This window comes from Mytilus trossulus, chromosome 5, assembly GCF_036588685.1.
Source record: "Mytilus trossulus isolate FHL-02 chromosome 5, PNRI_Mtr1.1.1.hap1, whole genome shotgun sequence".
In the NCBI taxonomy this organism is placed as follows: domain Eukaryota; kingdom Metazoa; phylum Mollusca; class Bivalvia; order Mytilida; family Mytilidae; genus Mytilus; species Mytilus trossulus.
Window position 1 is genome coordinate 84,450,706 of NC_086377.1, and position 12,222 is coordinate 84,462,927.

The window sequence follows — 12,222 nt, forward strand, 5'->3', positions numbered from 1 at the left end:
TTTTCAAATCATGTTATGTTTGCAATTATATCTAATGACACAGAAGCACTATTGAGACAGCAACCTAACAAAAAATTGTATAAAAGTTGGTATCAAATCAAAACAATTATATTATTAAACTCTACATTTTCATAAAAATTAGCATGATCAGGGATGGACTGACCCAGGGACTGGATAGCATGATGCCCCTCTACTGTGTTAGGTGTGACATTAAAATTATTTTTAAAAGTAACAAAAAAGTTTAACTTTTAAATTTATTTTACTGTTTTCAAGGAATAACCAGATGCTCCGTAGGGCGCAGCTTTATATGACCGCAGAGGTCGAACCCTGAACAGTTGGGGCAAGTATGGACACAACATTTAAGCTTGATACAGCTCTGAATTTGGATTGTAATTAAAAAGTTGACACAAAATAGGTTTCTGACACAGAATGAATGTGGTCTAAGAACTTAAACTTAAAAACTTAATTATTTTTTTTTAAATTGGACATTTACCTATTACGGTCTAATATCCAAAATTATAATACATGGTTAGATTCAGCATATCATAGAACCCCAAGAATTCAATTATTTGATGAAATCAAATAATGTTCAATTTTAGACCCTTTAGAATTCAACGTGGACCAATTTGATAACCGGGCCCAAATATAAAAAATCTGAATACACGGTTAGATTCAGCATATTAAAGAACCCCATATATTCAATTTTTGTTGAAATCAAACAAAGTTTAATGTTTGACCCTTTGGACCTTAATGTAGACCAATTTGAATACGGGACAATACTGTGCAATTGAATATTTCTTGCTATTGCGCAAAACTGTGCAATTGAAAATTTCTTGCTATTGCGCAATATTGTGCAATTAGATATTTCTTGCTATTGCGCAATACTGTGCAATTGAAGATTTCTTGCTATTGCACAATACTGTGCAATTGAAGATTTCTTGCTATTGCGGAATACTGTGCAATTGAAAATTTCTTGCTATTGTACAATACTTAATATAATAATTTTGGACCCCTATTTGGACCAACTGGGCCCATAATCAAAAATATAAGTACTTGTTTAGATTCAGCATATCAAAGAACCCCAAGAATTCAATTTTTGTTAAAATCAAGCTAGGTTTAATTTTGGACCCTTTGGACCTTCATGTAGACAATTTGAAAACAGGACCAACAATTAAGAATTGAATACACGGTTAGATTTGGCATATCAAAGAACCCCAATAACTCATTTTTTGATGAAATCAAACAAAGTTTAATTTTTGACCCTTTTGGCCCCTATTTCGTTGGGACCAAAACTCCCAAAATCAATCCAAACCTTCCTTTTGTGGTCATAAACATTGTTTTAAAATTTCATAGATTTCTATTAACTTATACTAAAGTTATTGTGCAAAAACCAAGAAAAATGCTTATTTGGGACCTGTTTTTGGCCCCTAATTCCTAAACTGTTGGGAATAAAACTCCCAAAATCAATCCCAACCTTCCTTTTGTGGTCATAGACCTTATGTTAAAATTTCATAGATTTCTGTTTACTTATACTGAAGTTATTGTGCGAAAACCAAGAAAAATGCTTATTTGGGCCCTTTTTGGCCCCTAATTCCTTAACTGTCGGGACCAAAACACCCAAAATCAATCCCAACCTTCCTTTTATGGTCATAAACCTTGTGTTTAAATTTCATAGATTTCTATATACTTTTACTAAAGTTAGAGTGCGAAAACCAAATGTCTTCGGACGACGACGACGACGACGACGCCAACGTGATACCAATATACGACCAACATTTTTTCAATTATTGCGGTCGTATAAAAAAAAGAAGTACATGTATCACATGTGAAACTGGAATAATGATCTATTAGTCTATAATAAATGTAAAATGTAGAAAAAATGCAATATTTTTTTCTTGTTTCATAGTTTCTGAGCACAGAAAAGATGGGAGTACAGAAAAATACAACAAAACACATCTTTTAGTATGTCCCAAGAAGAATTTACAAAGTTTTTTGAAACTTCCTATTAACAAGCTTTAGAAAACATAATGAATAGTCCTTTCCGGAACAGTGGCCGTTCAAAGCATTGAAAAACATAATGAATAGTCATTTCCGGAACAGTAGCCGTTCAAAGCATTGGAAAACATATGCATAGTCCTTTCCGGAACAGTAGCCGTTCAAAGCATTGGAAAACATAATGAATAGTCCTTTCCGGAACAGTAGCCGTTCAATGCATTGGAAAACATAATGAATAGTCCTTTCCGGAACAGTAGCCGTTCAAAGCATGGACAAGGTATTCTGGCAATTACTAAATATTACTCAACAAATCAACAGGCATATCATGGAATCATGTGTTTCCTTATTTCTAACAATCCGTGGACATTCCTTAGCACGTGCAGTGCAACTACAAATGCATAACACCACAACACAGCATGAAAAGCCACTAAGGAAAGTTTTGAAAGACAAATCTGATAACCGCAAACAGTAGTTGATTGAATTCAAACAATTCTGACTTTTGAAGTGTGTTATTTATATATATGTATTTTTATCTGTAAGTGTATTTGACACAATAAGTGCTTTGTTTTCTTCTTTCATTTATGACAGCATGCTGTTAGATTTTAGTCTTTCTGTTGTTGTTTTTTTATTACCATAAAATTTCAGTGCTTCTCTTGGATGTGTACATATTTTTATAAATTACATGTATGTAACTGCTTTATGTTAGTAGTAGTACTAGTGTATTGTTGGTTTTTAGATTATGAGCACAGATGGTATAAAACACTGGTATGTTATATTTATTATTGAGCACAGATGGTATAAAACATTGGTATGTTATGTTTATTATGAGCACAGATGGTATAAAACATTGGTGTGTTATATTTATTATGAGCACAGCTGGTATAAAACACTGGTATGTTATATTTATTATGAGCACAGATGGTATAAAACACTGGTATGTTATATTTATTATGAGCACAGATGGTATAAAACACTGGTGTGTTATATTTATTATGAGCACAGATGGTATAAAACACTGGTATGTTATATTTATTATGAGCACAGATGGAATAAAACACTGGTATGTTATATTTATTATTAGCACAGATGGTATAAAACACTGGTGTGTTATATTTATTATGAGCACAGATGGTATAAAACACTGGTATGTTATATTTATGGTGAATTCTTTAATGAAGTTGATCTTAAGAAGTAAATCACATCTTTTTACTAAGAAGAATTTATTTTGTTACTTTTGTAAATTTTTTGCGAAATTTATGAATATTTTAAGAAATTATGCAGAAAACTCCAACAAATTATACAGCACACGTTAAGTTTGCACTTAAATAGTAAATAATTTTCGCCTGCTGACGTTCAGTATATACCAGTTATCTTGTAGGATATGTACTTTTGTTCAGCTCTTATTCATTTTTAAATGGGACTTGTGTACCAGTTATCATGGTTATACTTGATGTTGATGAAGTACAGTATGTTTGTTATTATGATTAGTATATAACACATGTACCAGTTATCATGGTTATACTTGATGTTGATGATGTACAGTATGTCTGTTATTATGATTAGTTTATAGCACATGTACCAGTTATCATGGTTATACTTGATGTTGATACTTTACAGTATGTCTGTTATTATGATATATAGTCTTTAGTTGATATGAATATGAATAAACTTTGAAAATCAAAGACAAAAGTGAAACTTATATTCTACTCTATTTATTGTCACTTGTGGCAAGTAGATCAAGATAGCGCTACCTGTATCGATGAATGAAGTATCTGTAAATTTAAGTTGAAGTTTAATAAGCGAGACTAAATTAATATTGTTTGCCAGAATATTTACATACATTTCTACACAAACATGATAAGTCAAATGTGAGTTTGTTTATGGCGTACGGAAAGGGTCAAAAGTAAATTATTTTTCGTATGCTACATTTAATACAGCATATGCTATATAAACTACAGCTTAAGTTATAGTTGTACCCTATGCTGTAATTAATGCCGCTTAGGCTATAATATATAGCATATGCTATAAATTATACAGCATATGCTATAATTTATACAGCCTATACTATATTAAATGCAGCCTATGCGGTAATAAATAGCATATGCAGCTTAAGCGCGCAGTTCACATATCATTAGGTTCAAAAGTAAATATAGATTACGCTATAATTGTTGAACCATGTACATTATTTACATTTAAGTTCTAACAGTTCCGAAAGGGTCAAAAGTAAATGCTGCATAAGCTGTATTGTACCATATGGTTATAAGGTTACTGTCAATCACAAACCATTCTATTATAAGTAGTAAGTAGTATTTTTTTTTATTATAGTGACATGTGTAATCACATTTTAGTAAAGTACAATATATTATATACACAATAAAATACACCCGACCCATTGGGTCTATAAGTCACTTTCAAATCATAAAACGTAATTCTTTTATCACGGATTTATATATTTACTGTCAATCACTCTTCAACTTTGAAGGCTTCACAAATTACACCAATCAGAATAACCTTATTTTGTTTAGGTTGTGTGAAAATTAAGAGATTAAAGTTATTGATAGTCGAGTGAATGAAATATTCGGAATATTTACTTGAAATTATCATGCTTATCTTAATTATATTTTTTAACAGAGAGAAATAATAGGTTTGATTTTGCTACTAAATCCCCCAACATACAAGGCAAACAACCAATGTCTGGGGTTTTTTTTATAGCACAGTTCAGCGAAATGTGCATGTGTTCGTTATAACTTTTACTATATTTCGCAATATTCAAGTATTTATAAAAAATGATGAAATATTAAACTGGCCGAAGTCATGCATTAATTAATAAATATAAAATAAAAGTATTTGAAAAAAAAAAGAAAAAAAAGTTTTATGAACATATCCACTTCGTATCCTCACAAATTTAAATAAAAATAGTAGAAAGGAACACGAAGCAATTTCCGTAAAGTGACCTGCTTGTTTTCCTATTTTGCAAAATGGGATGTACAGTCTACTTTTGTCGCAAAATTAGATTACCGATTTGCTAAAATGTCCCAAAATCTTTTGTACATGAGGTATCCAAGGAACCATAACTCCCAAAATCAATCCCAGCCTTCCTTTTGTGGTTATTTACCTTGTGCTCTATTAACGTATACTAAAGTTATTGTCCGGAAACCATATACGACACTGACGATGACAACGTGATACCAATATACGACCGCAAAATAAAATTTGTCTACATGAATTAAATACTTTGCTAAAAGCGGAGCGAAAGATACCAGAGGTACATTCAAACTCGAAAATCTGAAATAAAGTGACAACGCCATGGCTAAGTCGAGCAATAGGTTTAACAACAACAAGTCTCAGATATGATCAAAACATTAATAAACTAATGAGACGCCAATTGTGGAAATATGTATATGATAACTAGTAATTTTTTTCTATAAATCTAGTTTTTTTTTATTGCTTTTGCAATTGACAAAATTATTTTTTTCGTCAGATATTTTAGATTTATTAATTTCTAAATCCATGCCCAACAGCCCCCATCCTATGTTAATGTATAACGATGTATAGAGTGTAATCGTTATGAAATATAAGAGATGGTAGGAGCCTTTAAACAATTTAAAGCCTGACTTACTATTTACTTGAATTTTTAAGGAATAAGAAAAAATCAAATGATAATTTGTCTTTATTTAAATTTAATCAAACAAAGGATCGTTGAATTATTGTAATTCCCTAAAATCATTTCAGGGAATTTGTAGAATATATAATTATTAAAATGTTCAGTGATTATATAAAATCACTGGTCATTTTCAGGGATTATATATAATCACTTATGATTTTAGTGATTCTACATAATCCCTGATTATACAAATTCACTGTAACATATATATATATATATATATATAAGTACGTCTGAGTCAGTGACAACTCTACAACAGATGTATCCATCGGATCGCCATCAATGATGGTGATACATGGCTGTGTACATAATGTATATACAACTCGTCTAAACATCAACCCAACAATGTTAGATCTGTAAATTTGCTTTCGCAAATTTTTGGTTCTTCCCTCGCCGGGATTCGAACCCATGCTACTGTGATATCGTGACACCAAATCGCCTGCACTGCAGCCGTCCCGCTAGACCACACGACCACCTGGGCTCTCAAAAAAAGAGCTTTCGCTGGCCGTATGTTACCTTTCCTCGTCAGTTTTAATCTAGCGGCGTACTACAGTACATGATATATAAGGCATGAAGATGTTATTGTTACAGATCAGCTAAATTATCTATAGTAAAGGATCCTACAAATTAATGTAATATACAGTCACAGAAAATAATTATATTTATAAGTACGTCTGAGTCAGTGACAACTCTACAACAGATGTATCCATCGGATCGCCATCAATGATGGTGATACATGGCTGTGTACATAATGTATATACAACTCGTCTAAACATCAACCCAACAATGTTAGATCTGTAAATTTGCTTTCGCAAATTTTTGGTTCTTCCCTCGCCGAGATTCGAACCCATGCTACTGTGATATCGTGACACCAAATCGCCTGCACTGCAACCGTCCCGCTAGACCACACGACCACCTGGGCTCTCAAAAAAAGAGCTTTCGCTGGCCGTATGTTACCTTTCCTCGTCAGTTTTAATCTAGCGGCGTACTACAGTACATGATATATAAGGCATGAAGAGGTTATTGTTACAGATCAGCTAAATTATCTATAGTAAAGGATCCTACAAATTAATGTAATATACAGTCACAGAAAATAATTATATTTATAAGTACGTCTGAGTCAGTGACAACTCTACAACAGATGTATCCATCGGATCGCCATCAATGATGGTGATACATGGCTGTGTACATAATGTATATACAACTCGTCTAAACATCAACCCAACAATGTTAGATCTGTAAATTTGCTTTTGCGAAAGCAAATTTACAGATCTAACATTGTTGGGTTGATGTTTAGACGAGTTGTATATATATATATATCATTGATGGCGATCCGATGGATACATCTGTTGTAGGGTTGTCACTGACTCAGACGTACTTATATATATATATATATATATGTCTGCCACTGTAAATTATACATTGTCCATCGGATTTATATGATTCTAGTAAGAAATACCAGACTTTAGAATATTTAAAAAGTGCCGAGGATGAAACCTGTATCTACATTATACCGACCTTGAGTCTAAAATAAAGTTTATGGTATCTTATCTTTGGTTTTAATTTAATTTATTTATTGATACACACAGTTGTATCCCCAAAAGGGTTGATAGCATACACATTATTTATCAATACAACAAATTTATAACAACACAAAAAAAAATTAATAACAGTTTTTGACATTTCAATATTATATAAAAAAAAAACAACGCTAGAATGAATGTCAAATTGTATCGAAGAATATGGCATTGCAGATGAACAAAACGTCTTATAAAAATATGTACAAATTTGGTATTTTTAATATTTAATATTTAAATGTAATAGATACGGGGCGCCGAATGGGACTCTTGTGGTTTTGTACTCAAAATTCAATTGTGTACGGACAAAAGTGACTTTTGTTCAACAAAAATGAGTTCAGTTTAACAAAATTTGTATCATACTACAAATTTGAAATTTTGTCATACAAAATTATCTATCAGCGGACAAAAGTCACTATTGTCATGACAAAATTCATTTTTGTTACACAGACTTGACTTTTGTTACCTGATTTGAAAATTGTGCGACAAAAGTCAATTTTGTATTTAAATTAGTTTAGTTTGGTTTCTGTGAACTAATTTGCCTACAAAATCGACTTTTGTTACACAAAATTGACTTTTGTTACACAAAAATTACTTTTGTTACACAAAAATTACTTTTGTTACACAAAAATTACTTTTGTTACACAAAATTAACTTTTGTTACACAAAATTGACTTTTGTTACACAAAATTGACTTTTGTGAGACAAAATTGACAAAATTGACTTTTGTCTCAACAAAATTGACAAAATTGAATTTTGTCTCAACAAAATTGACAAAATTGAATTTTGTCTCAACAAAATTAACAAAATTGAATTTTGTCTCAACAAAATTGACAAAATTTAATTTTGTCTCAACAAAATTGACAAAATTTAATTTTGTGTCAACAAAATTAACAAAATTGAATTTTGTCTCAACAAAATTAACAAAATTGAATTTTGTGTCAACAAAATTAACAAAATTGAATTTTGTCTCAACAAAATTAACAAAATTGAATTTTATCTCGACAAAATTGATTTTTGTCTCACGAAAGTCAATTTTGTCTCACGAAAGTCAATTTTGTCTCATAAAAGTCAATTTTGTTGTTACAAAATTGAATTTTGTCATCACAAAAATGAATTTTGTCATCACAAAAATGAATTTTGTCGTCACAAAATTGACTTTTGTCTCAACAAAATTGACAAAATTGACTTTTGTCTCAACAAAATTGACAAAATTGACTTTTGTCTCAACAAAATTAACAAAATTGACTTTTGTCTCAACAAAATTTACAAAATTGACTTTTGTCTCAACAAAATTAACAAAATTGACTTTTGTCTCAACAAAAATGACAAAATTGAATTTTGTCTCAACAAAAATGACAAAATTGAATTTTGTCTCAACAAAAATGACAAAATTGAATTTTGTCTCAACAAAAATGACAAAATTGAATTTTGTCTCACAAAAGTCAATTTTGTCTTGTCTCACAAAAGTCAATTTTGTCTCACAAAAGTCAATTTTGTCTCACAAAAGTCAATTTTGTCTCACAAAAGTCAATTTTGTCTCACAAAAGTCAATTTTGTCTCACAAAAGTCAATTTTGTCTCACAAAAGTCAATTTTGTCTCACAAAAGTTAATTTTGTTTCACAAAAGTCAATTTTGTCTCACAAAATTGAATCTTACCGTACACAATTGACTTTTGTGATTTAATTTCCATATCAGGTAACAAAAGTCAATTTTGTATGCAAATATGTTTATATTTGCATACCTTTAAGACAAAATTGACTTTTGTCATGACAAATATGAATTTTGTCTACAAAAATGAATTTTGTCATGACAAAAATGAATTTTGTCTACACAAATGAATGTTGTCATCACAAAATTGAAGTTCTCACAAAACAAGTCTGTAGCACATAGTTTTGTAAGACAAAAATGATTTTTTTATGACAGAATTGAATTTTGTACAAAACCACAAGAGTCCCATTCGGCGCCCCGTAATAGAGACATATATTTTTGTAATAGTCAAAGAATTGGTATCGATATTCAAAGTTTATATTTTAGTGTCAGCATTGACGGTGTTCAGTTACAAATTGACCATGACTCGGTTCTCTCTTGGCTGTTGTAAAAGAGGAAAGCAATGTGAAATATAACAACAAGATGGTAGCACAGTGGTAACATCGATTCATCAAACTGGTTGTAACTGTATATTGCCACTGCCATAAAAATGTTGTGTCATTGTAAGACAAAGAACATGATTGATTAGGAACAGAAAAGCAGGCAGAAAAGATGCAAATTACCGACATCTGACTACTCTATTACATGTATGTTTCCGCTGTTTCGTGTGTACGGCAGCGCATTAGGGACATAGTAAACATAAAATTGATAGTGAAATTTTTTTCAAAGTCGAAATTTTGACATTTCAAATCTTAAAATTTTGACTTTCTAAAATCTTTGAATTTCGACTTTTTAAACACATTTTGGCAATTTATTTTCAAAAATGTTTTGTTCTTAAAATATGATATGGATAAGCATTTAATATTGAAGAGTTTCATTCGGAAAGTACATGCATGTTGACAGAAAAAAATTGTTTCCCCATATTCCATGGTCTAGTTTTCACGACACTGTCATAGGATCGTCTGATCTGATGACATATGATTCTTATGCCATAACTCTTAACCCATGTCTTTATATATTAGTCTGTTGCATTAAAGAATGGCGTAATATAGGTGTGTGGGAATAACGGGGTTGTCTTGATACACATGAAGTCCAGACTCGAAGTAGATATTTGTACGTGAAACATATTCAAACTTATTTGATTCATTAGTCAGTAGATAGATTTAAGAAGATGTGGTATGAGCACCAATTAGACAACTCTGCATCCAAGTCACAATTTGTAAAAGTAAATCATTATTGGTACAGTCTTCAACACAGAGCTTTGGCTCACACCGAACAGCAAGCTATACAGATGGGTCACAAATTAACGATTTTTACTGCCGTCATTGTTAGGTGCATTCCCGATAATAATTTGTTAAAAGTCTAATAAGATCTTGTGAATCGTGGGCTGGAAATTCAAAATTTGTAAAAACATTTATTTATTTAAAGGTGGTATATGGGAGTCTAAGTTAAAAATGATAGAATTTGTTCATATTTTGCCAAAACGTAGAATATATTGATATATGTTCAAAAATGTAATAAAAATGATAGGTCACCGTGCATTTTCTCAAGCTACAGGTTGTGACAAATGGCACATTTTGTATGGATTATGTAGACAGAAAAAAAAACATCATTATGTGATTACAAGCTAAACTAAAGGATAAAATTGTAAAATAAAATACGGGAAGATAGCTTTGAGAATATTAAAAGAAAAGATATAGTCACCGTGCGTTTTTCGGCTAAAATATAAAATAGCAAAATTTGATGTAGATTCCTTCAGAAAATGCACTATTTCAGAGTTACCTTACCTTATAATGCCAATTTTAAAACATTAACAATCAAGCAAAAAGTAATCTACACTGTAAAAATATTAGTATTTATAAGTTATAATCTTATTAATTTGTTCTTTTAAATGCAAATTCCCATTAGTTATCTGCATTCCTGCATCACATTTTTCTAGTTTGATTGAAAATCTGAACCTTAGATTGTGTGTTTTTTTAACAATCAAAGCTGACGAAAGACACCCATACCACCATAATCACGACAACAATTTATAAAGCTAGGTTCACACGGCTGATGAACCGATGGTCCAAATTTCCACGACCAAGCGTAACCAAATTCTTGTTCGGGCTACTTATACCCGAGTTTAACTGGACCTTTCACTACTTCTAAATGACTCAGGGCGTGAGGGCATAACGACTCCAACGTGACCACTGATTGAATTCATATACGATTATTCCGACCAATCTAAGATCTTTACTCGACTAGCTAGATCAAATCAACTATACTCGATGTCAGCCCGATCTCAACCAGACCAGACCAACCTGATCGTATAGGGGTCGTAGGGATAGCCGGGAATTGGTCGTGTATGTACTATTTCAGTATAAAGCTAAGTTCACACTGCCGACCAGATCAACTCGATCATCCCAACTGTCAATTTTTTCACGACTAAGCGTAAATTAATTCGTGATCGGGCATGTTTAATACCTCTACCCGATCGCTATCTGACTGTACACGACTCCTTAATGTCTCCATCAAGAATCCCACCCGACCACTAATTGAAAACATATTCGAATATTCCGACTAATTGACAATCTCTAGACGATCTTTACTCAACTAGCTAGACCAAATCAGCTATACTCGATCTCATCCCGATCTCGGCCAGACCAGGTCAACCTGGTGGTAGGGATAGTCGTCAATTTGTCGGGTATGAAAAAACGTCTGAATTTGTTAAGCCACGCCGCAGCGGAGGGGGGCATTAAGTGTTAACCTTGTCCATCCGTACTAACGTCTAATCAGTTAGTTTCCCTTCTTTCTAAATTTTGCCCCAACCAAATGTTATGACACGTATACACAATGCTTTTTATCACAATACACAGATCATGTGCAAATTTGGATGGCGTCACTTTTATCGTTTTTGAGTAATGACCCTTTATAACGCTATATGCAAGCGGGGCATTATTTGTGTCACATGGACAAATTCTCTATTTAATTAATTTGGTTAGATTCAGTATTTTACAGAAGATCTGAGTAAAATCAGACCTTTAAGATATCTTCGTCGAAATAAAGCAGTTGGATTTGTAGGCAGGGTGGTAAGTCCTCCAAATGACAGATTAACAGCTGTGAAGGCCCTTGAAAAAAGCGAAAAAGATGATCAAGAAGTCGTATAGACAGCAACGTGCGCCAAGGCGTCCATGTGAGACAGAGGTTGACGCAACGACAGATGTATGGGCAAAATGAAAGACTTGCAGGAGTTCAATAAAGAGGACCCCCCATGTTTATAAAAACGTTCTCAAACTAGAGTAGGAAGCTGATGTGTTATGGTAGTTTTCGTGGCTCTTTTCTTGAAAATGACA